Below are 26,448 nucleotides of genomic sequence, written 5' to 3' on the forward strand. Positions count from 1 at the left end.
CTGGTTGCAGAGTTTGGGCTTTAACCACTAACCCCTACTGCCACTCATTTATCTTTCGTGTAACCTACCTCCTCCGACAAAATATATTCTCCCTGAATCCCTTATTGAGATATGAAATCACATATACTGATATTTGATAAGTACAGTTATATTTTACTACAACAGATAATATCAGGCACAGCAAGTTACAGCCACACTTCACAGACTCTACTGAAGGCAGACAGAACCGTTCTGGGCCCAGGAGATGCTGGGAACTTCCCCACTCGGTTGGTGTGGACTCTAAAACCCGTGGCAGACAGCAAATGAAAACTGCCCTTTCTATGAAACACCTAAGCAATAAATCCATAAGCACACCTTGCTTTCCCAACAGGGTCACGGTATCTTCAGGAAAAACCGTTGTGCGTGTGTGCACACATACACCGCCACACACCCCGCTCAACAGAACCCTGATTAATTAAACTGAATGTTCATTCACTCTTCGCAATCACGTCACCAGGATCCAGGGACAACTGTGTGGCTGCCCTCGCGCACGTGGCCGACGTCAGGCACAAGGAGGAGCGCTGCTGTGTGGACGCCCTGGGCCCGTGAGGCTGACACTGAGAGCTACGGTGCTCAGCCCAGCATTCGGCCGTCACTGGGTCGTGCAGTCTTGGAAAACACCACAAAGCGTCGGCACGATGCTCCTACTACAAGAGATGAAAGCGGGGCGGGGCAGAGCCTGATTACCACCCACAGCCCTCCTCCTCCACTGCGCCCCCCACAGCACTCCACATGCCTCCACATCAAAAGGGGCACATTTAGAGGCACTAATCCAGAAGAGGTGGCCTATTGTTACCCACCCAGAGTGACCATGATTGAGAAGCAAACCAAGGGGGCACCTGTTCTTCAAGGAATGACCTTAACCACTTGTGATGAGGTTCCAAAACCCTCTCTCGGCGAAAGAAACTCAGCTTGCTCACTGGCCAGACTTTTCCCCATTCGTCACCCCTCATGCTCGGTGCCCCCAGCTCCCGACAGGCAGCAAATGCAATTTCTCTTCTTGCTCTCCGCTTGGCTCCTACTGGAGGCAGAAACCATAAACCACGATGGAATTGCTGAAAGCTGTAACGCCAGAGAAATAGGCACGGTAAAAGCTGAAGTATTCAGCAAATGGATGCTTAATAACTATACATGTCACTGAGATTTCTTTGCATTTCTTGAAATAAATTCTAAAGGAACTTAAGAATCCTAATGAGGAAAAAGAAGTTGTTAATATAATACCACATCGTAGGATCAAAAGTTATCTGTCTGAATAACTTACAATTTTTCATATATTAAACAACCAAAGAAAGTTACATCTTTAGATAGATAAAGAAGAAGGCCCCACTCAAAAGCAGTCAAATCTTCACCATGTCTTGAAGTGAAGGATTCCATCAGCTTCCTGAAGCATCTCCCCCATCTTTTTGGTTTTTTAAGCTATCGCGCCTTCCCAGCCTCACAGAACATTCCGTACCAGCTTCCAACACAAAGCACCTGGGCCGTGGGGACATGAGGCTTGGGGGGCACCCCCTTGGCTTGTGACTGGCGCTTAAGCTACACTGCAGCTCAGCTTTGTTTGGTGTCAGAAATTTAAGCTCAGAAGTACTAGGGGTACTAGGAGAAACGGTGCCAAGTCCAAACAATGAATACCTTATAAATATTATGACCGTCAGCTTAATATTATTAACACACACAAAGGAGTTCAGGGGCGAACAGAAGGAAAGTGAAACCAACAGAAACTAGAGGGATCACAAGCGGAAGGAAAAAAGAACCTAGTCAAAAAAATAAAAGTGCAGGCCACTAGCTGGAAACCAAGCAAGCAGAGAGCCCCGCAAAAAGGTTAGTGAGAAATACAACCCACGACGCAGGGCCCCCACTGTTGGGAGCAGGTGAGGCCGTCTTTCACACACGGCGGGATGCGTTCAGGAGGTGGGGCAAAGGCAGGGAAACGTGGGAGACGCTGCGCAGGTCTCCAGAGTGGGAGATAACTACTGGGTTAGACAACGGCGTGGCCACGTACCGGATGGGACGGGGGATGAAGGTGATGGAAGGAGACCTGATTCCAGTGGCAAACACACAATACAATACACAGATGATGTGTTATAGACTCGTACACCTGAAACCTATGTACTTTTATTATCCAGTGTTACTCCAATAAATTCAATACATAAAAAATAAAAATAAATGTGAAAAAAAAGAAAGTGACTGATTCCAGCCACGGTTATTGCGTGTTCCCGCTGCCTGAGTGTGGCCTCGGGCACATAGCACTCCCGACCAAACCGACCCTTCTGATGACCCCCGTGGTCTGCTCAACCACAGAGACACCCTCTCCAAAGTGCACTGCCCACACACCCTGCAATATACGCTCTCCATTCTTTCAATGCAATCGTTACAGTTTTGCAAATATTTGATATTCTGTGAGAAAAAGGCTGTAGTGCTCACGAGGATGAATGGCATGACCTTATAAAATAACTTTTTGGAGGGGGGAGTCCGTCTTGTTTTGGGGAGTAAAAGGCAGTTAATCCCTGGTGTGCATTCAAGGCCGCTCTACTTTATTTCAGATCTACCACTTCTGAAGCCATTCTACCTCTTGTAAGATCCAGAGAGTTCTAAATATATTCAATACCAGGCTCCCTCCACCCTGCACACACACAACTTCACATATAGTTAATTTTTCTGAGGGTCATTCTTCTAACCCAGCAAAGTTTCCAAGGCATGAAGTCCAGCCACAGTCTTCCCTGGCAGAGCTGCTGTCGGAAGGAGAGCCCCAGTGGTGCAAACACAGGAGAACGGAGCCATGAACAGAGTGTGAGGAAGGTGGGGGGGAAGGGGGGGGTAGGGTTCTGGACCAGCATTTGTCACCAACTTTCAGAACCTCCCCACCAGATGGGACTTGGAGGGACCATCAGAGTCCCAAGACTGAGGCTTTAAGAGGTGCCCGTGAGCACATTCTGGTCTGTCCGCCCTCCTATCCAGTGGGTAAACCCCCGAAAGACGGTCACACCTGGAGAGTCCCAGAGACAGAGGCCAGCACTGCTACTACTGAAACTTTCTTGTCATTCTATGTCCTTCCTCAGGATTGGAACGTACCGGGCATTGAGGGTCATTCCTTGGGGAGTCTCTCCCACCGTCGAGGGCTACAGGAAGGAGACCCCCACAAAACCCCTCTCACCCTCCGGGTACCGTCTCCCCCAGAAAGCCTTCCTCAGCCCCCTGGGGGGAGTCACATTCTCCTCCGCCCTCCAGGAAGCTCTAGCTGAGCACCGAGTACACCGGCCCCTGCTGGGGCTTCATGGGCCTCCGCAGGCGGGTTGCAAGCACTCAAGGAAGCCCTTCCCTGTGCACTGACAGGAAGTACTCTATAGAATATTTGTTGAATAAATGAAAGAGAATCTTTCCTCTTTGGGGACATTTGAATCACATTCGTCCCCTGCCCATGGTACCTGAGGTGCTTTAATCGGGGGAAAAGAATACAAGAAGACAAAAAGGGAGAGTGACTAAGAACGTCAGAATCTAACACAGATATTCCCCCTTTTTGGTTACTGCTTTCACTGTAGAATTGCTTTTATAGAATTGCAATTTCTATAGAATTGCTATAGAAATCACTTATGGATGAAAACTACTTTTATACACTATCTGCAGACACATTTACAGAAATGTATGTGCAACTCTTAGGTCTTTTTCTGAGAAGTAAAACAAGCAAAACAGATCCCCTTGAATACGGATAACCCACAAGTGCAATTTTAAAAACAAACAAAAAGCAAACAAAGGCACGGATGCAGAGAACGGACTGGTGGCTGCCACAGAGGGGGAGGGTGGGAGGAGGACAACATGGGTAAAAGGGTCAGAAGTGTGGAGACGAATGGAAAGCAGCGTTTGGGAGGTGAGCGCGCTACAGGGGGTACAGATACGGAGTTCTATCACAGTACTGTATACCTGGACCACCTGTAGTGTTATCAACCCATGACCCCAGTTAAAAACTGCTCCTTACATCTTGATTACACAGTCGGGTTTAGTGCGTCCGGGCCACCTTGCCGAATGTGTGACTCCGAGCACGTCACTTGTCTGTGCTGCACAGCCCTCACCTGCAGAGTGGCGGTCCAGTGGTTGCCACCGTCCAGGCTGCTGTGGAACTGCACACAGCCACAGGCGCACAGCCCAGGGCGGGGCGGCTGGCTCATCCTAAACGGCAGTGAACGCCAACTGCTGCCGCCAGGGAGAAAGCCGTGCCAGCGGAAAGAGGGGGATTCGGAGACAGATTTTCCACGTCCTGGGACTCACTTTATGGTCATGTGACCCACCTCTCTGAGCCTCAGTCTCCCCGCCTGAAAAATGGGGCTGAGGACAGCCAACGGCTTCCCTTTGCCAGCGGTGGGGATCAAGGAGGACTGGATGCGTGAAACCACTGTACAACCACAGACACGTGGATGTTTGGAACACGGAGCACGTGGCCAGAACTCGGACACTGTGCTACTGTCCACGGGTAAGGGCAGCGCCCACCCGCTCTCTCACTGAGATAGTGTGGCCGGCAGCGCACAGGTGCACATCACTGTAAGAGTAAAAATCTCTTTTAGAAACGGAGGAATGTTCGATACATGTTCCGAATGGCAAGTTACATAGGTAGAAAAGAAAAGGGCTTATTTTGGAAGAAGATGTGTTAAAACACCCACCCGAATGTGCCCCTGTTCCTGCCAGGCACTCTGTCTGCCCTCGCTATTCCCGTCATCTGCTCGCCCCCTCGAGGAGAGGCCCTGCCTCGTGTCCAGGTCCTGCTACCTGGGAGGCCGTATGCTGTGACGTTCGGGACAAACCCACTGTCGTCAACTCTGAACTGCCTCTTCTCTGAACACGAAACACTCATTGTCTATACAATTCACCTGATAATTTAGTATGAAAAGTCATGTAGCATCTCCTGGAACGCCTTTAGAACATTGTGTGATCTTTGTCTCGCTCTCTAAACACCTATAAATGCAGTATGGTCTTCTCATACAGTCAGAAACCCCTGGGGGGCAAGATCCGGGCCTTGTATTTCCTTCCACATTCTGTATTACTCAGCATCACACCTCACAGAGTTCAGTAATTAGTTGCCAGCTAATCAATCACTGCAATTGTGGCAACCTAACATACCCCATGTGTCCAAGGGGGAAAAAAGGGAGTAAAAATTTCATCTTGGTAATTCTGTTTTGAGTTTTCTGTCTAGAAAATAGGGAAATTATAATGGTTAAATGTTATATAAGAGCATTAATAAGATCATCTACAATCATTTTTGTGCTTTGGGGCAACACGCTACTCCACAAATGGAAAACTGCATTAAAACACGGATTTCTAGGAAGCCGGGGGGGAGGGGGCTTGCGTCTGGGGTTCCTGAACTCTGGGATTCTGGGATTCCTGAACTCTGGTGGATACGAGCGGAGCGTGAGCCGGAGAAGCCGTCGTGGGGGCGGGGCGAGTGTCACTGAGAGCGACAAACACTGGGAAAAAGCCATCATGTGTTTTTAGGGGTGATCTGGTTTCTATTAGTGGCAAAACCCTGGAGTGACAATATTTTTTTGAAGAGTTAAAGCTAATCTCTGGCTGGAATTAAATAATTTGCCTGGCTAGACACCAATTCAATGACTTTCCCCCTATTCATCCGTGTTGGCATTAGAGGGAGAAATAAATTAAGTGAAATTATTTGCCCACATTTTACTATGAAAACAACTATTACGCATTCACACCCTTAAACGGCACTGCTAAACAAAAAAACTGTACAAGCCAAATATAAACTGAATGGAGTTGATTTCTGGAACTGTTTGGCTACCAAAGTAATGAGGACGTGCTTGTTAGATACCAACACTGTCCTACACGCTCTGCGTAGGTGAATTGCTTCAGCCCTCACAGGTTTAACACCGCCCTCATTGTACACACGAGGAGGCCGAGGCACAGAGAAGTGAAAGGACTCGCCCCAGGTCGCGGGAGGGAGCCGGCACGGGAGCCAAAGCCGTCTGGCTCCAGAGATTCTGCTCTCGGTTAACGTGCACGACGTGCGCCCATACGGCAGTCGGCACAGATAATGTTCAGTGTAACTGTACACCTGATTTACATACTTGTACCGACTGAAACTGTTTTCTCACCAAAATCTGCACAAAAACACCCCAAGCAATTTTAAATCTAAGCACTCATGGCTCGGTGCTAGGGAAGGGATGTTCTATTAAAATACTCTAAAACACTCTAAAATCGGGGGGTGGGCAAACTTCTTTGGTCAAAGGCCAAACAGTAAATATTTTGGTCTTGTGGCCCAAGTGTCACAGAGCGGACCACTCACCGCTGCCTCTGGAGCACGAAAGCAGCCGTGGTAAGGTGTCAATGTGAACTTCGAACTGCACCACGGCACAAGTGGCGGGCCAGATCCGGCCTGAGCACTGTGGTGTGTTACAATGCCCCACGCAGCAATGACAGACACATAAACGAGACTCTACTACAGCAAAAGCAGGCTGGCGCACAGACTAACTGCATTACTATGAGTAAGCTGCTTTAAATAATTTACTTGGTTTACAGCAGTACTTCTGCACCAGGGGCGACTTTGCCTCCTGGGGCAGTATGTGGAGACATCCGGGCTGTCACAGCTAGGACAGTGTTACTGGCATTCAGTAGTTACAAGTGGAGGATGCTGCCAAACACCCCATGGTGCACGGGATGGCCCCTACGATAAAGAATGATCCAGCCCATAATGCCCATAGTGCTGAGGTTGAAGAAGCCTGATTTAAGAATGACAGTTTTATCGCTTCTTGGCCTTTTGGCTATGATCAAGTGTAGCATCTGTTCTTATCAGTTTAGTAAGAATGACAGTTCCCGTCGTGATCTTGTCTACCGATCCCCCTCAAAAGAGCTCTCCAATTTGGTCCTGAAACACCCCTGTAAAGATAAGGTGGGTACGTTTATCTCATTTTCTACAGGAGAAAACTAATATTCAGAGAAGTTAAGTGATGCACAAGGGTTCACAAAGCCAAACGTGCATCAGAGCTAAAACTAACCCAGGTTTTCATGTTTTCAAACCTGTGTTCAGCTTACCCCCACTACTGTCAGTTAAGGTCTCATTAATGTCAATTCAAGCACAAAGGGACGATTCACAGCCCAGACTGGACACAGTAGACAGCACAAGATTCCGTCACACCACTCAGAACTGCACACAATTAAAACATGAATTGTGTTTTTCTGGAATTTCCATTTCATATGTTTGGACCTTGGTTGAGCACAGGTAACCGAAACCACAAGAAGCAAAGCTTCGGATAAGGGGGGACTACTGTGTCACCTGAGGCCTTATTTGGAGTGGGGGTCAGCGACTTCTGCTTTTCACCAACAACTGCCCCTGCTTTGCTTAGGAAGGGGGTGGGGCAAACCATCCGCAGGGGCCAACGGAAGGACAGCTATCCCTGGCAGAACCCGTTCACCTCAAGGGGAACTTAGCAGAAGCCTGAAAGTGAAACAAGGTTAAACGAGGGAAAGAAACAAAATTGTGAAGCTATATATATTTGATCCGATGGAAATGTTAACTTAGTCTGGCAGAGAACCTGTAAGACAGCATAAGGAGTTCGCTGCCTTAGGCTGAGACAACACATCGCAGCCCTTGCAGAAGGCACCAGGGTGGCTGGCACGCAGCTCCAGGGCAGACCTTTGGTATGAAAAAGGCCACAACACAGCTGAACGGGGAGGAGCTGAACACATTGTTAGACACGTCAGGACCTCCAGGAGGGGCAGGAAAGGACCGTCCTTACCTTGACTTAAAATTCTCCCCATTCAACTTTTAGGCTTGTGGCCCAAATGTCACTGAACGGACCACTCATCGCTGCCTCTGGAGCACGAAAGCAGCCACAGGCAAGGTGTCAATGTGAGCTTCGAACTGCACTACAGAACAAGTGGCGGGCCAGGGGAGAAGAGAATGTTTTCCTTACTGCTTGTCCCTCCAGGTGATGAGGGGAAGTGGCTGCCAATGACTAAATAACTCTGAACTGGGAACCACGGAAACGCAGGGACTAAGCCAGAGTGCTTTCCTCCTCTCTGGAAGAGGAGAGCTGAGCGGTGGCGCTGGGGCTGCCTGCTCGCTGCCCCCGTGCTGTGGCCTGTTTGCTGCTTCCCACGGCCGCATTGTCTCTCGGTCCGAAAGCAGCCCGCTGTCCCGGCACAGCAGCCCTCTCCTCCGAAGTGTATCCCGAAGGACACGAGTCCCTGGCCCTTGAGAACGGAGCCACGCTTCTACAGGGACCTAGAGAGTCGGCTCTGCCTCCGGAGATGCTCGGGCAACGTCTCCGGCTTGTCGGAGCTTGGCATGGAGCTCAAGGAACCACGGGGCCCCTAGCTTTGGCAGGTGTCTTCGTATTCGCCCAGGAGGGCCACGAGACAATGTAACTCAGGGACAGCCTCTGGCCTGCACTCAACAGGAGCTGTCCAGCAGGGTGGTGGTATATCAAGGTTAGGGAGGAGATGCAGGCCCCCAAAGTGGTGGCACTGGAACGAAGGGGCTGGGGACAAGGGTCGCAGGAGTAGAATCCCTGCAGGGTGTCTACTGGTATGCAGCACATCACTGGTTCAGGCCCCTCAGCCACAGACACACACGTGCCCATCAAATCAGCAGCGGTGACACTGGGATCCAGCAGACGGGTGCCACGCCCCGTGGCCTCAGCCAAGGAACCTACATTAATTTCAGCAGTTTCCAAACTGTCGGTAATTTCCACACTGAAGATATCAGACCTGCCACAACCCTAAAGCGTTCACTGAAGAGTCTCAAGCTTGAGCCCGGGCTGAACTCCATGCGGCACTCGGGGATGGCACAGGCAACTCGTGGCAACACCAGCCAGGGGCCACAGCAAAGGCTGAGGCGCAGGCCAGTTAGGTCGGCCTTTGCAGACACAGAAATTGCCACATGGGTGCAATTTAATCCCTTCGCACTGTGCTGGTCATGTACTTCCCAGTTCACTCACGTCATTCAAGAGAGAGCAGATCCTTGGCAGACCTATGGCACTGGGGGAAAACCTTCCCATTCCCACAGCTGCCTGTCCTCCGTGTGCTCAGTTTCTGGGTGGCTGACAAATCAGAGACACGAAGCTCCTTGTACAAAAGTGCCCCTGACTCACTGCAGGAGGTCCCCCCTTTGCACCACGAGCAATGCCACTGTAGGTCTGTACTTGCCTAAACCACCCCCACCAACCAGCAGGAAGCCGCTTCCACAGTCGGGCCCCTTGCATCTGTCTGTAAATAATTTACAAATTTTGTGAGCCCTCATTGAAGAACTTCCTCAGGACCCAACAAAAAAGCTAATGTGTCCATTCCAACTTTTGAACCTGGTCCCCGGGACCCACTCAGATCGCCTCTGTGCCAGGCTCTGAGTCACACACACTTAGGCTCCAGCCACCATGCAGCAGGCCGGGGAGGAGGAAGAGCGGAGGGGACCGGCGGAGGGAGAGTGAGGGGAGAGGGAGACCCTACGGTGCCAGGCTCCAGCTGGCCCCGGCCTCAGTCACGCTTGTCCTTACTTCACCCGTCCTGGGTGTCGCCGGATTAGCACTTCCCCACACCTCCACTTCATGGTTTTATTTTCCATGTGCCTACCCGTACACACGAATCTTTCTAAAATTGACACAGATAAGGAAATTACTTTTAAAAGTCAAAAGTAAAGCTCTTTTTCCAGATTTAATTTAAGAGTCTTCCCCAAATGCACAGCCCGCGCCCGGCCAGGCCCCACGCCACCCCGTCGGGGCCCTTCCTGGGCCTCGTCAGACGCCGCTCCGACTGACCTCGTCACCGGCCGGGGGCTGTCAGCTCCTCCCTGGGCCCGTCACTCCGCCCTTGCTCCTCTGCCACAGTGTGCTCCCTGAGCCCTCCCCTGGTCAAAATCGCCGTCACCCACCCAGACTCCATCGCCTTCGGTGCTGTGCACATCCCCTGCAGACCAAAAGCGGCGTTTCCCGCCTCCTCGAAGCTCCGCTCAAAGCGAGAGTCACTGAGACTTGCTGGCGTGGGTCCTCAGCTTCTTCCCTGTGTCAGCCGTGTCTCCACCTCTACCTTCCCTAGTCACGTTAACATTAAGGAAAAGGAACATATCTTGTACTTCTCTTCTTGGCACATAATAGATGCTCAACAAATGTTCGCTGCACGACTCCCTAACACACTTCCGATGCTTTGCGCATGCTTGCACCAGGTGTCCTGTTCTGCGTGGCGTCCACAGGACGAAGGGAAACGACCTCGCGGGCGGCCACCCCAGCGCTGCTGCGGGGGCCCCGCCTGTGTCACGGGCACACCCCACGATGTCTGAGGTCTAACGGAGGTTACCTGGGGAGGGGAGCGGTTAGGCAGCGATGGAAAGCACTTAAAACTCAGTCTGAAAGATAACTGATACCTTGCCATATTTGTAATTCTTTTTAAAAGGCTCTAACTGTAAATTCTATTCATTCAATGGGTATGTTATTACTTCTCAGTGCTTAACTATAAACAGAGTTGGCGTTTGCAGAAAGGACCACTGTGGAAGAACGCTGCTAACTGCTCTGCTTCCCTCAACCGTGCCCGAGGGGAGCCCCTCAGGACAAGCTGCAGCTCCACGAGCCGGGCACCCTCCCGTTACTCTGACTGCTGGCACCCTAATTAAGGGGCCGTGAACAGCCCTGCGTGCTGGCCGTGGACGCCCGAGGGTGAGCAAAAACACAACAATGTGAAAAATGTTATGCGACCATCACTATTTATTATTAGCTCCAGACTTATTAAGTACCCAAAAGGAAAAAGAGTTATGTCGCCAGCTAAGTCTAATGAGGACTTTTACTTTCTTCCTTTGAAACGGATGAGATCTGTGGTAAGACCTGTGACCCTGCCTACCACCCCAATAAACATTTTATTTGAAAGAATTATCACTTTCATTTAGAGGGAAAATGGTCAATTTAAACTTCTAGGAAGGTATTTTGCTGAAAGAAACTATTTCAAGCAAGCACAAGATGTCTTCTCACGAAGGGAACGACAGTGTGTAAATCAAACCAAACACTTCGCCCTGTGGCCCGTTTCACTTCGAAGCAAATGCACCGCTGTTTGAAAATCCACCAGCACAAAACTCCAAGGAGCTCATCTGCAAATGCCAAGGGGATATTGTGGATTACTCTGACTCTAATTGGTTTCAGCTTTACAGCCACTGGGTCCAAAGAGGAAAATTTAACCTAATAATGAACACATTGCAAGGAGCATTTTTAGATTTTTAGATACCTCCTTTCAAAGCAAGGAGAACTTCAGATTAAGCAGGTTCAATGCTCTAAAAAAAATAGAAAGTTACATAAAAGGTGCATAGGCTTTTTCAGAAAAGGCAAATGAGAGGAAGGCTCAATTTTTAAGATAATGCCAAGGATTTTGGTCCAATTTGCAAAAGTAATTATACCTGAAAACATTGGTGATACAAATGAAGAAGACAAAATGAAACTACAAAATCGGCTGTATCTGACCATAAATCAACTCGTTTTTGAGGGTGCGGCAGGAGTAACCGAAAGCACTGAACTAAAATTGTCATTAAAACAACAGACTTTGATTATTAATCTGTACGAGGAGGAATACTAATTGTAACCACTATGTTCTTTGATTCCTATGGGAAATTTCTGCATCTAAGTGTGTTAGGAAATAGCAGTCTATCATTTTCTTTTTCTGTACAGTTTTTCTCTTTTTCTAGTTTCTTGAGGTGGAAACTTAAGTTGCTTGAGGGAGTAAATCAGATTATTGACTGGAGACCCCTCCTCATTTCTAATAAAAGCATTTAATGCCACAAATGTTCCATCAGCAGTGGTTTAGCTGCCTCTAACACACTCTGATATGTTTTATTTCCATTCATTCCTACATATCTTTAAAAATTTTCTTTGAGACTTCCTCTTTGACTTACAGACCATTTTCCTGCCTACTTATTCCCTTATCGATGTCTGCTCTAAACCCACTGCTGTCGGAGGATGTTCTCACTCTAAGCTCAGTTCTTCTGAATTCGCTGGGCTCTGTCTCACGGCCCAGGACAGGGACTGTCTTGGTGAACGCCCCGCCGTGCTCCGCTCCTGTTGGGGAGTGCGGTCCACATTTGCCTGCTAGATTCTGTTGCTCAGCTTTCACATCCCCGCTGATTTGCTGTCCAGTAGTTCTCTCAGCTGCTGAAAAGGGAGTCCGGGGCCCACTGACAATGTAACAATTTCTACAGTAGCCACGGCCAACTTATGAGGCTGCCATTGACTGGCTCATTTTCACAGCATGTGTACTGACCCAGAGTGACTTCTATTTAATGATGGTTACTTATCCATGACTTGGGACTCTGGGCAAAGAATAGTCTTTTCCTTGCTTGAACATAAAATTAAGTACTTTTAATTCTCAGCTCCATTCAGAGTAACCTGCAGGAGAGACCACAGGGACTATACAGATCTGTATTTTTGGAGGTACGATTTTCTGGAGGTGTGCGTGCGTGTATGAGTCCCTCTCTCTACACCTTTGTACTTACTAGGTTAGTTGCGTGTCGGTCATATCACGATATGACAGTCCAGCACGTTCCCTTGCCCACTGGGTGACGGTGTGGCCCTCACCTTGGGAACCACAGAGCCAGGTGCAGAGTCTCTCCGGCTTCCCACTTTTCCCAGGTCACCACCAGGCCAGGCTGCCAGTGCGGCAGCCCCTCTGACCCCCCCCTAAGAGTGTTTAGGACAAGTCTGCAAAAGCCTTATTTTCTTTAAATTTCCACTTAGATCTATTCTTCTATAATGTATGTATTTTTATCTTTAGGAGAAAATTCCTTTCCACTTTTGTGCTACAATAAATACATCCAATCGAAGCAGTCTGTGTGAAGGCGGCAATGGCAGAACATTGCGAGTGCAACCAATTACCTGTTAAATACTTCCATGCGCCGAGCATCTGTTACACCTTTCACATACATATGTCATTCGATTCTCAAAAACCTACAAAAGGCTTAGAACAAATTAGGTAACTCCCATAAAATTATACACATAGCACAGGAAGAGCAAGAATTAAAGCCCAGGTTTATCTGATGTTAAAGTTCTTGACCACGAAGCTTGGCCTCCAGCTAAGGCCAGCGTGCCTGATTTCTCCATGGAAAGATTAGAATAACAATAACTAACATGTTTAGTATGTGTCACATTGCCTTAATTATTCTTGGAAACGATACTCTAAGTAGCAGTGTAAATCATTCTGATTTATAGATGAGGACACCAAAGCCCAGAAAGGGTTAGCACTTGCCCTGGGTCGCAGAAGGCTTGAAAGCGACCGGAACATAGGCTGTCTATCCCCACAGCCCAGACCCTCAGCCACTGTGCTAAAGGGATGTGTCGTTCTGCGGCGATTTCCGCCTCCTGAAAATGCAGCCAGTGCACCGTGATCTGGTGCTGGCGTCACATTACAGGCTGAACTCACACACAGGAAAGATGACGCACACACGCACATGCATGCATAGGTGCTGTTATGGGCCCTGTAGTTCTACATTACTTGATGTTTAAACAAAATTATCTTTAAATTGTGTTCAAAAAATATTTCATATTGCAGAGGCATGATCCTATTATTTTTTCTATAAATTGGACCATTTTCCTCCCAGCAGCTGAAAGGAGCTCTTCAATAAATAACATAATTTTATAACACAGAGTGAAATATCATCACACCCACTTCGTGGGTGAAAATAACTAAGTCATAAAATTAAATGTCAGGCTGCGGTTTGGAGAGGGAACGTCGGCGTTGGGAGCAGCCCGCAGAGGCCCCCGGTCGGCGGTACGTCCGTCAGGTCAGCCTTCCGCCTGCAGCTCCTTTCAGGGACACCCGTGGGCACATACTGTACGGGGCACGTGGCCGACAACTTTGGCCTTGGGAGAGTATTTTTTTAAATCTTTGTTAAATAACTAATAATCTGGCAGTAAGTAAAAAGGTATATGTATAAGGAATTATAAGGGAAGAATGAGGTAAATATTAATAACAACTATTCACAGATTTACAAAGAAGCCAAAAGAGGAAAAATTACACTCAGGTTGAAAAACAGGAAAAAGTCGCAAAGGGAACTGTCGTTTCATCTGGCTGGACCTCCGAACACTTAAAGTGTTCATACACAAAGGGAGAGAAGTGTGCGTTCCGGACAGAAGCACCATCAGAAGCAAACTAACGGCTTTCCCAGGGGGCAGTTCAGAGAGTGCCCGGCCACGCACGTGGGGGCGGCGGGCCCCCTCGGAGTGGAAGGGCTGGGCGGAGGCAGAGCGCGGAGGGCATTTTCACGCAGGCTAAGGAGTCCGGAGTTTCCCCCTAAACCAAGGAGAACCAGGAAACTGCAGAACAGCACGGGAGCTTCAGGGAGACAGCTCCGGCAACGTGTTTAGGAGGCTGACTAGAGAAGAGCGTAACTAAGTGGGTGCCTATATGTTGCTGAATATCAGTGTGCCCGGGGTGTGTGAAACCACCGGACTCTCATGGAAGATCTTCCCTAAAACTACATTTTGGGCACGCTTTCCTGCTCAGGAGCACGCCCACACCTCTCTCACCCCAAAGGCGTGCAGTTCCCACCAGGCCTGCAACCAGGGGAGCAGTGGGCAGCGGCAGCTCGTCCCAGGACCACCCCTTGAAACTGTCCCCAAGGCCCCCTTTCCTCTGACTCTCCAGTGAGCGGACAGCAGCCCCGCCTGGGCTCCCTTCCTTCCCGCAGCGTTCCCAGACAGCCACAGCAGCCCTGCCTGCTCTGCTCTCCTGCTGCTGCCGCTACTCTAGGCCCGTCCTTGTTTCACTGTCCCCAGCTTTAATAAATGCACTCCCAAACTTAAAAAAGACAAATTTTACTGGAAGATCTGTAGAGCTGAAGACAATGATCACTTCCTGGGCTCCTTAAAAGGCCTTTACACATGCATCGGAATCACACTTCCCACACTTTCCACCAGCGACATGGACAAATGCATAAACCTGCGTGGAGGCGGGGCGCCAGGCTGCGAGCTAGGGCAGCTCCCCACCTCCTCTCTACGCAGTCACTGGCTGCCTCTCCTCCGCTAGCTGTTGAAAGTTCTAAGATGAAAATGTTTGAGAAACACCGTGTAAGGCTTTACTAATGTAAATGGGAAGGTCTAAAATACAGCGATTAAATGGGAAGGGGGAGGTGAACGGGCTAGATGTGAGGGGCAAGGTCCTGGCGGTCACCCCTTCCTTCCCCTTCTGCCCAGACCCAGTAGGTGCCACCCCACCAATTCCCCAGATCACTGCACGCTGCTGCCTCGGTGCTTACCAGGCTACCCCATAATCGCCCGTTTTCCTGCCTGTGTGTATACCCCCTTCAACTCACACCATGTCAGGGACTCTCTCGGGGTACAGTTGCCTTCCTAGGACTTTGCACAACTCCTGGCATCTGGTAAGTATCTAGTAAATGTGTATTGACTAAATAATTGAAGATGCAATAGATGAAACAGCATCATAATTATTTATATTTCCCTTTATCATAAATCCTTTATCAAGGATTTAATCAGGCCAAATGTAACAATGGATTCTCAACCAAGGCGAGACATGCTATGGTTGGACTAGGAGACGCCTCCACACTCTCCCCGAAACCCTGTCCCCACCAATTTCAGAAGAGTGCTCAGCAGTAGCTACTGGACTGTCCTAGCATGCCAGTATCTCTGGATAGGGTTATAATATCTAACATTCCTCCCTAAGGTCATAACACTTATATAGAACAGTTTTATTTTCAGTAAAATCTTTAACAAAATCCAAAAATGTACAGTTAAAAATATGTCTCAACAATAAGGTCATAAGTATTAAAACATAAGAATGTTTAAATGAGCTTTAATTAAAATTATGAATAAGGTCTGGGAAAAATGTGACTTCAAGATAAATTTTATCAGCACAGGTTTTGAGAATGACAATACTACAGGATATAATCATCCTTCTCCCCTTCCTTCCCTATTTATTTCCTTTCTTGAATCACAGGGAGGGAGGGAGGGAGGGAGGGAGGACCTTGCTACTCAAGAGGCTTGCTGCTCCCAAACCCTACCCCGAGGAGCGCTGAGCATCAAAAACGGAGGCATCGAAGAAGAAAGCTGCTCTGGGTGATTCGATTAGCTCACGGCAGAACAAATAATCAAAGACACAAATAACCTTATAAAAGCAAATAAAGACCAAGTGTCCCATTCGATCTTACCAGCCTCATCAAGAATGCTGTTTTTAGAAGTTTAATAACTGGGCTACTTAATGTGAGCTCTTGAAACTATTTCTTCCCTAGCATGCAGTACTTAAAGTGAGGGGAAAACAAAAACAAAACTATTTTTTGTATGTCATTGTAAAAAAGTCAGTATATAGTACTGTAAAAAGTAAAATATGATTCTTTGCACTTCACAGAATATTAAAAATCCTATCAGGAAATATTCAACAATTGGAAAATAGATATGTACAATAAAAGCCTTACAATAAAATATTATGCCTTATGTGTGGGAACACTCTGTTACAGAAAAGGATTTAGTGGTGTGGGGAAGTGCTCGCAATGACCTGTTACGTCCAACTTACCAGCAGAGCACAGCACACACGAAATGCACGTGGCTGGTCAGAACGGTGGCCCTCCGTCCCCATGAAGGTGCGGGCCCCTTCCCTGGAATTCAGGAAAAATAAACAGACTTTCTGTTTCTATGTGATGCCTGTGGCTCTCCATTCTGGTTTTGCATATTTGCATTCTGAAAAACCAACCTTCTATCAGCAGGAGGATCAAATGTTTTCATTTCATCTACCCACAGCTTCTTCTAGAAACAGGAAAATAAATTCATTACATACACTTCCTCCAATAGCTGAATTTTCATTACCCAAATAAATTTTATTAGCCATCTTCTCTTTTATTGTTCTCTTCTGTTTTCAGTTGCCAGCGTTCTGTAAGTGAAAATCTTTTCTTAAAATAGATGATGGCTATATCAAAATGCTGTTTGCTTTCCTGTCCAATATCTAAGCTTAATGTCCGATTACTCATTAATAATGAAAAATTAAAATTTCCTGGTATGCACACAGGTACACTTTACAACACTCCAAAATTCCAGTGTGAAAGACGGAGTGTAGAAAATGGCAGAATCTGATTCAGCAAATTCCATAAAGAAAACAAAAACTTACTTTCAGAATCAGAAAGTGCAAGAATGGCTGATGGTGGGTAGCTTTCATGAAGCACTTCTCTGAACCCGGGCTGGGAGCCGGACGTGACTGTGCCCGAACCTTTCACCCCAGCCACCAGTGGGAATGAGGGGCAGGCGCTCCTTTACGAGGATGGGTTCTTTTTTTAAAAAAAAAGATTTTATTTATTTAGTTTTAGAGAGGGGAGGTAGGGAGAGAGAGAGAGAGAGAGAGAGAGAGAAACATCAATGTGCAGTTGCTGGGGGTCATGGCCTGCAACCCAGGCATGTGCCCTGACTGGGAATCAAACCTGCGACACTTTGGTTCGCAGCCCGAGCTCAATCCACTGAGCCACACCAGCCAGGGGAGGATGGGTTCCTAGTAGTGCGAGTTCAGGGCTACAGGCTCCACTGATTCCCCCCGTTCGCCTCCTGTCCCCTGAAGAAGAAGAGCTGTCCCTTCACAGCCACCCTGGGGGAAAGAAGGGCCATCACTGGTACTGACAGAGCTCTTTGTTTCTCAAATCTTAATAAGCTTCCTTGCACTTGGTTCAAACTCATAATGTGAACTGTCATAGCAACTCACTGAACTGCCTCCCACATATAAGTTTATAGTCTATTTTTAATTGAAACTTCATCTAAGTCACAGAAAACCTGGCAAAATACAAAAGCTCAGATGGAAAGACATTTCTGAAATTATCTTTATGGTTTGGTGAGGGAGAGAAGAAAGGCAACTCATCATTTCAAAGAAATCAATAAATGAGACTGTTGGCCTTTTAAGTCAAAGAACGAACTTCAGAAAGAAGCAAGGTAAAATTTCACTATCTAGCTACACTGGATAACTTTAGAATCCCTTTGGTTTTAGATCTATTTCTCCCTAGCTTACAAAACAACTGTTTTAAGTACAAAATAAACTATCTATGTCTGCTCTTTTCCCTAGCAGAAGACAAAATAAATTATTTAAAAGGTCTATGGGAAAGCTGTATCGGGCAATAATTCAATACTCAACCTTCTGCTCAGAAAATCCCCCCCACAACATTTCTTGCTAAATGTTAGAAAATTTCTTTAAAGTGACTATAAAAATATTTTTATTTTAATACAAACCCTTTTCCAAAAGATAGTTTCCTCCCTCTAGTTAGTGACTTAACTATTATCTAAAAACAATGATCAACTTTACCTAGAAGTTACCATTTGTTCACCTTATTACTGCTTGTTTTGATCAAAGTAATTTTTTAAAGAAAAAAAAAGTAAAATCCTCCCACATGAAAATAAAATGCTTATTTTTCCTTGTACTTCATCTGTCACTCTCAGTCGCCCTGGAAATGTGTCACAGTTTCACATTCCCATCCTGTCTGCCCCCCGCCCCCGCCATCTCCCCCTCCTTGGTCTACATGCACGCAAACACGCAGTGGAGGAAAGAGTTACTTCTGCCTTGGAGTTTTACATGCTCCAACGGCCCATTACATGGAGTAATATGGACACTGAAAAAGGGCCATACATTACTTTTCCAGAGTGTTTCTATCCCTGGTGTTCAAATTATTCATTTGAATAAATTCTCCAAGTGTAGACCTCATCAATAATTAAAATACTGATGAAAGGATATTTGCAAAGAGGAAAAAATGTTATGATAAAACCTGAGGTGAAATAAGGATGAGACTTCCTACAGAAAACACTCATCCACATTATTTTCACATCTTTGAATTCCATTAACACAAAGCTATCGTACCCATTTAACAAATATTCACTGAGTGCCTGTTAGGTGCAGACAGCATTCTACAACATAATCAAGTTAAAGAAAACAGGAGTTTTTTAAAGATAAAACCTTTTAATTCTTATAAAATTATAAGCATGGAATTTACTTTTTATTATGCTCTATTTTTCTATAAAGCTCATGGAAAAACTGGTATTTTCTAAGTCAGTGAAGACCCGACCAGCAATTCTGAAAGAGGAAAGCCTGCTGTCGGAGCATTTTTCGTAACTACATGAACTTTCCCCATTATTTCACACATGTCTTCAGAGTGAATGCCATTCATTCCCATTAGGTAAGCAGTACTTTAAAGTTCCAAAATCCCAAAGAAGAAAAGCAAAATATTTAGGTGCCCAAAAGTCCCGGTAAGAAGAAGGAAAGCAAGTGGAGATGTCAGTGAACCACCTGAAAGCAAGCACTCGGTGGTAAACAGCTCCATCACTCACTTCTCCCCTGACTCCGCTCACGGACCCCGAGGAATTCAAACGCGAATGTGATACAGGTGCACAACAGGGAGTTAAGTCTAAAGGTATGCAAAGAAAACTACAAACCCTGTTCTGGGGGACTCATGAGGTGGAGGAGATGACACCCAAACGGACGGAGTGAGGCACCTGAACTTAAGCCGAAGGGGTGCTCTGACAGAGGGAGGCTGTCCCGAGAACTTCAGCGCCGCAGACAGGGCCTGAGCGGGGAGAGCAGAGAGGCGGGGGACACGGGATTTCTGAAGCTGAAAACACTGCGGAGGTCAGACCACGAACACCCGGGGCCCCGAGGGCCAGCTGCGTCTGCTGCCGCTGCCCACCCTGCCCCTGTACTCCAAGGCAGCTTACACGGCAGGACGTGAAGCTCGCTGTGCGCCATTAAAAATGTATTGGTGGGCACGGGAATCTGAATTTCCTGGAATTTTCTCAGGCCATGAAACGGTGCTCTTCTCTTGACCTTTCCCCACTGTTAGAAAGTAAAAACCACCCCTGGCTCTCCGGTCACGTGCCAGCAGGCAGCAGGCCAGATCCGGCCTGCAGGTTGAAGGCTGTCAGCCCGGAGTTGCAATTCCCAATAATCTATAGCTAATCATAAAAATCTCAATTTTCTCAAGTTTTTTTAAAAAACATATCTAACAATGTTTAAAGTTTTATTACTTTTCTATCTCTATAGCTAATTGATCCTGTTAAAAAATCAAGTCAAAAAAAGAACCTTAGGACTTGAACCACTTTTTAACAACCCTTAACCTCACTTCTCACACATCAATAGGCCTGTGTCCCCTTGGTGTTAAAATTTCCTCAATGTAGTGTATCCAATTTCTTTCCTCACTTCCTCCGCTAGGGCTCAGTAAGTGCTTTGTTGTTCCTCCTGCTTTTCTCTGCGCAGCTTAAGTAACCATGGTTGTCACCACTCAGTCTTCTTCTTGACACAAGTTTGTCTTCTTTTTGTCTCTTGAAGTATTTTTTGTTTTGTTTTGTCCTGAAGCTTTCTCAGCAATAACTGGACTTCATTTTACTGTACTTTTGATTTTAAGGTACCCTAGTTATTCCCTCCGCCTTTTGGATCTGAATATTATAGAATCTTAGTGAGTCTCAAAAGCTATATCTGTTGAAAATAAAACATCTTTATCCTAAATCCCTCTTTTTTCATTTCCCTGGAATATTAAGATTCTGGCCATAGAATGGCTTATCCATATGGGCTCCATAAAGATAAAGCAAAAAACTTACCATATGCAAAAGAGAATATGCAAAGAGTTACTTGAATAAGGCCATCAAAAAACAAAACTTTTGCAATTAAATTAATCAAAGATAAGCATATTTCTACCTTAAAAACAGAAATGTGTACTTGGACACAAAACCTTCACACATGTGGAAAGGGAGCGTTGGGGAAGTAGAGGCGGGTTTGGGGGGATAAGTGGTGATGGGAGACTTGACTCGGGGTGGTTAATACACAATGCAATACAGATGATGTATTATAGAATTGTACACCTGACACCTATGTAATTTTATTAACCAATAGCATCCCAATAAATTCAATTCAAAAAACCTTTATTTATGTGCCTTATAATGCCATATACCAAAATTAGAAGAAAATTATTTCAAAAATTGTCCTAGTGGATTAAGAGAATAAAAGACATAACGTGACATAAATACCTTGAAACAAATTATAATTTAAAAACCACCACTCACTTTCAAATCTAAAGAGCTAATAATCTTATATTTTATTCTTTACCTATAATTACAGAATCCAATTTTCAGTCCTAGTAATTAGTAATACTTCAAAACGTTAAATATTATCCACAGTTCACCTAAATACAGCTAATAGCTATTTGGAAAAAAAAAGTAAGGATGTACCAGTTTATGGCAAATTACTTATCTTTAGGAAATAAAATACTTGATGTGACATAAAAATCCTCCCACGGAGAGAGAGATTGATGGCAAGGGCAATGTTCAACAACAGCTGTTTATACTGATTGTGTGTTTACCACGAGCCCGACACCGTTCTTTACACTTCACATGTAATAACTCTCGCAACGGTGAATTTGCACAACGACCCTATCAGGTAGGTGCCATTATAATTCCCTCTGTACAGATGAGGAAACTAAAATACAGTGAGGCCAAACAACTTGTCAAAACTCACAGAGCTAGGGAGAGGCAAAGCCATGCCAGAAGCTCAGGAAGTGGGGCCCCCGAGCCTGAACCCCGAAGCACGGTGCCGTCTGTTACAGTTCGGGAAGCTGTTCTCAAGGAGGAGGACTATGGCTTCACCAAGCGGAATCCAGACTACTTTAGCTCGCAACTGTGGGAGCTTACATATAATTTAAAGTGCAGTAAGGGTTACCATCTAATCGTACTACAAATATTTTACATTATTACTTAGTGGCAAAGCTAATATTTACTAGTCAACAGATGGTTGGAAGCTGTTTTAAAATGCTGCATGAATATTATTTTGAAAACGTGACAATTCGATGTGATGAATATCTTAACTGGGCATGAACAGACAAACGCAGCTCTGCTTTAGAGCTTGGATCTGTGGTTCTCAAACCACGTTCCCCAGCCAACAACACTGGCATTGAAGGGTCTGGCTCCTGGCTAAAGGCCTAGGTGTGATTTTTCAGGCCCAATCAAAGGCAATTACAAAAGCTTTCCCAAGCAAGCTTCATGGGAAAAGCTGCCTTCCCAAAACCAGCCAACGCATAAAGCGTTGCAGTCTCCAATAGGAGCTGCAGTCAAGGACTCGGACCCCCTGGCCAATCATGCTCTTCCATCTACTTATATTCCTCACAGGTGTCTTCATCCCTAGGTCTCTCTATCTGAGGCCTAGTGCAGAGAGGTCTCCTTCCGACTTCTCTGCTGTGAGCCTCATGCGGGGTTGAGCGGGGCGAATGGACACCTTTCTCCACTACTCACTACTTACCCACTTCTAGTACTTCCTCCTCCCCCTACCCACTTGTCACCTAGAGCCTTTTGTTGAGAGCTGCCTCAACATTGCAACAATCCTATTGTCTGTGCTGATCCACCAAACCCTCAACTGCTGTGCCCTTCAATGCGGAAAACGGAAAAGGGGGTGCAGCATGTCCTCCATTTTTAGGCTCTTGTTTACACCATAGCAGTAAGCGATTGAAGGCTTAACTTTCATTTTTGGCTTGTTTTAATTGCTACTCCGACACTTGGCAGCTCAGGGCACTCTCGTACCAGCTCCGCTGAGCTTACCTGAGAACTAAGTGAAAAATGCAAACTCTCAGGTCCTACCCAAATGGACTGAATAAGAAATTCCGGGGGCATGGGCCAGCAATCTTCCCCTTAACAAGCTCTTCAAGGGACTCTGATCAGCACCAAACTCTGAGAACACTGCTGTAGAGGAACCCTCCCCTCTCTCCCAGGCAAGTATATGATTCCTCATTATTTCTTGGGGCATTTCCTAGAGCTACTTATGAGAAGGAAGACCAATCAAGGCTCAGAAATGCAGGACCTGAAAAATACAGTGAATGAAATGAAAAATGCCTGGAGAACATTAACAGAAGAACAGAACAAGCAGGAGAAAGAATCCGTGAAGTAGAAGACATGTCACTTGAAATTATCCAGTCAGAGGAGAAGACAGGAAAAAAATGAAAAGAGCGAACGGAGTCCACGTGACCTGCAGAACATGGAACACCGACAAGAGGACAGTCTGTGCATTATCAGAGCCCCAAAAGGAGAAAAGACGGAAGAAGGGGTAGAAACCTTATTTAAAGAAATAATAGCTGAGAATTTCTGGGGAGAGATATGGATATCAGAGTTTCTGAAGCTCAGAGGTTTCCCCCCAAAAAACTTAAACCAGAAAAATCTTCTTAAATACACATTGTAATAAAATTGTCTAAAATTAAAGACAAAGAAAAATGTTAAAGCAGCAAAAGAAAAACGTTTCTGACACACGAGGGAATCCCTCTAAGACTTCAGCCGATTCCTCAGCAGAAACTCTGCAGGCCGGACAGACTGGGACGGCAGAGTCAGGGTGCCGGTGACGCACCGCCACCCAAGGACACTTCCCCTGGCGAACCTGGCCCTCGGAAACGAAGGCCCAGCAAGACTTCCCCAAGTAAATGAAAGCTGGGTAGTTGATCACCACTCGAACTGCCTTATGTGAAATGCTTCAAGTTCTTCACGTTGAAATGAAGAGATACTAATTATAACATGAAAATATAAAACACACTGGTTAAGGTAAGTATATAGTGAAAATCAGATTATTCCAGTTCTGTAATATAGTGGCGTGTTGACTTAATCCTGGTACAAAGGTTAATGGACAGAAGTAGTAAGAATAACTGTAGCTACAATAATCTGTTAATGATACACAATGTATAAAGATGTAAATTATGACATCAAATAAAATGTATGGGGGTTAAAGGGTAGAGTTTTTGTATGGGATGAAAGTTAGTTGTAATCAACTTAAAGAAGACTGTTACATCTATTGCACTCAATGTTTTAGATAAGCCTCTGGATAACCACAAAGCAAAAGTCTACAGTAGGTACAAAAGAGAGGAAGAAATGCTTCAAGGCATAGCACTATGGAAAACCATCAATTCACAAAGGAAGACAGCAAAAGAGGAAGAAAGGAAAGGGGGAACTACAAAACAATCAGAAAACAATTAGTAAGATGGTTCTAGTATGTCCTTAAAAAGATGAAGCCTCCCATTAAAAGGTACAAAGTGGCTGAACGGTTAAAAAGCAAGACCCAACTACATGCCACCTGCAGAAGACTCACTTCAGCTTTGGGGACACGCGCAGGCTTGACGTGAAGGGAGGGAAAGAGACACTTCATGCAAATAAAGACCAAAATATTAAAAAGTTCTCACTTCTACCCATCAAAGTACAAAGCCACAGAAAAGTGAAATTGTTAAGTCAACTGGTTATTTCATCTAAACAAAACCAATAAACTCATATGATGACATTTTATCATGATTTAAAATGGATTAGGTGTTTTGGCATAATTAGAATATAAGTAAATAATCTGCTAAATTGTGATACATCCAATCAAAATATTTTTTACAACTATGTCCAAATCAAAAGAGTTTCTTCCGGCTAAAATGGAAGTTGTTTATTTTCTGTGGAATATAACTCTTATAAGTCACTGTCATTTGCTGACTGCTACATTCCCGATTATCTGGGCCATGCAGTTCTTTAATAGGTTCTTTTAGTTTTCAACTGATTTTCTTAATAATAAAATACTTTTTAAATCAAATGCCTACAGAATAAGAAAGCCTAGAAGGTTTAATGCTCTATTAATTTTGAATACAAAATTTCTTTCCACATGCAACTCATATAAAACTTTTTTCAGAATTTGAACAACTAATTTTTAAAAAAACAGAGTCATCAAATGTAAAGCAGTTGTGTTGTGTTTCGTCTGTGGCATTCAAGAGATGATGAATGAGGAAGTAAACAGTAATCATATTTTAAATATATAGTTGATGATGTTTAATGATTAGTTCTCATCATAACCCTGTATTATTCCTAATATTTAAAATGTACTTGGCATCCAGTGCTACGGCAGCACGACTTCCCCAAACAGTAAATTCCTCCAGGTCTGCCATGAAGGATGCTGCTGACCTCAAGTCTTTATCCTGAGAAGAGGAAGAAAAACATACAAGTTCCCAGTTCCTAAATGTCTAGTCCACAACCAGAATTCCTTCCAACCTTTGGCAAGAGTTTTGCTCTCAGAGTCCTGGGGACTGAGGCTTTTTATTTGGCTTTCATTTCCTTACCCTTTTAATAAATGAAAACATTCTTGATAAGAACCATTTCAGCCTGGCTCACCTCAGGCAAATTGGCTCCAACTATAAATAGTAAAATCTGCCATCTGCCTTTCTATTCTTGTGCTGAATGCAGTGGCGGCATTGTGTTCACACTTCACTGGTGCCAGGAGAAAATAATAGTGTAAGACAGAGATAATGAGGTGAAGAGCAGAAATGGCCCTACTATAATTAACTGCTGTTTTGATATTTGCCACAATAAAGCACACACAACGGTGCTGAGAGAGCCCGAAGCCGTGATTCGGCTCAGCCCCCCAAACAGGCTCAAAGCCAAACTGGCGTTGGGGCTCGGTGCTCTTGCATCACCGAAGATGGATTAAAACGTAAGGAACCTAAGCACAGTGAGCAATGTATGTCCGTCAGGTTAGCAAGAGGCTCCACAGTGGTCCCACGGCGTCTTTTATTCTAATGGTACTTAATGAGGCGTTCCTTTCCCTGTGGCCAAGGCTCTTTCCCTGTGGCCTGCTCCGTTTTAAAGAGATAAGCTCTGTAGTGATGAAAGGCCCTTCTGCTGCACCCTTCCCCACTCCCTCCGAGACCCCGTGCAAATCTCCCTTTCTCACACAGCTCCCCTTATTCCTCCCAGGACATTTTCAGTCCTCAGCTGCTGTGCGCTGCGGACTTGCCCTCGGTCTTCCCGCTACATGCGACCCATTGAAGCAGGAGGTGCCTGCCGTTTGCGCGCTGGAACTGAAGAGGAATGGGTTAAGGCAATGTTGTGATAAAGCCCATTTCAATGCCAGATGTTTAAAGTTAGGGTGCACCCCCACCCCGAGAGCCCACTAACGATGACAATGTTTCGCCGAAGTGAACCACTATTCGGACCCATGCCCGAACCCTGCCCCTTAGTGAAACTGTAGGGAGCGTGCAGTAGTAGCCTTCTTTTTGAAATCATTTATTGGCTTCACGTTTTAAAGGAATTGTGAGTAAGCACTTGAATATGGAATCATCTTTGGTAATATAAATATGACAGCACCTGTAATTTTTTAAAAAATCACTATTCAAATAAACCCCTCGGTTTAAATCTTAGTTCTGCCAACAACTAGGGCTAGTTATTCAACCTCGGTACCTGCGCTTCCTCATCGGCACAATGAGGGCGCCACACGCCCCACTCGACAGGGCTGCTGTGGCGGTTAAATGGGATGAGGCACACGACACGGGACACAGCGCGTGGCACACGGTGCGCACTTTCCATGACAACCGTCTCCTCGGATTCCGTCTCCACAGCTGGTCTGAAGTTGGCCTTCACATTACCAACACCGTTCTGGAGATACTCTTCCCATTCACATGGAACATTCAACGCCTCAGTCACAGTGTCTTGACCT

The 26,448-nt window shown here is 45.8% G+C and overlaps 1 protein-coding gene and 1 non-coding gene across 5 annotated transcripts in view; one reads left to right on the forward strand and one right to left on the reverse strand.

Moving 5' to 3' along the window:
* The window catches only part of RABGAP1L (RAB GTPase activating protein 1 like), a 454,513-nt gene that overhangs the window by 212,516 nt on the left and 215,549 nt on the right, over positions 1 to 26,448 (reverse strand). The window lies entirely within an intron of this gene.
* On the forward strand, positions 6,778 to 6,965 carry LOC114512224. The gene has a single exon (XR_003685798.1). It is a non-coding gene; the product is annotated as a U2 spliceosomal RNA (small nuclear RNA).

The sequence above is a fragment of the Phyllostomus discolor genome, chromosome 14 (assembly GCF_004126475.2).
Source record: "Phyllostomus discolor isolate MPI-MPIP mPhyDis1 chromosome 14, mPhyDis1.pri.v3, whole genome shotgun sequence".
NCBI classification, from domain to species: domain Eukaryota; kingdom Metazoa; phylum Chordata; class Mammalia; order Chiroptera; family Phyllostomidae; genus Phyllostomus; species Phyllostomus discolor.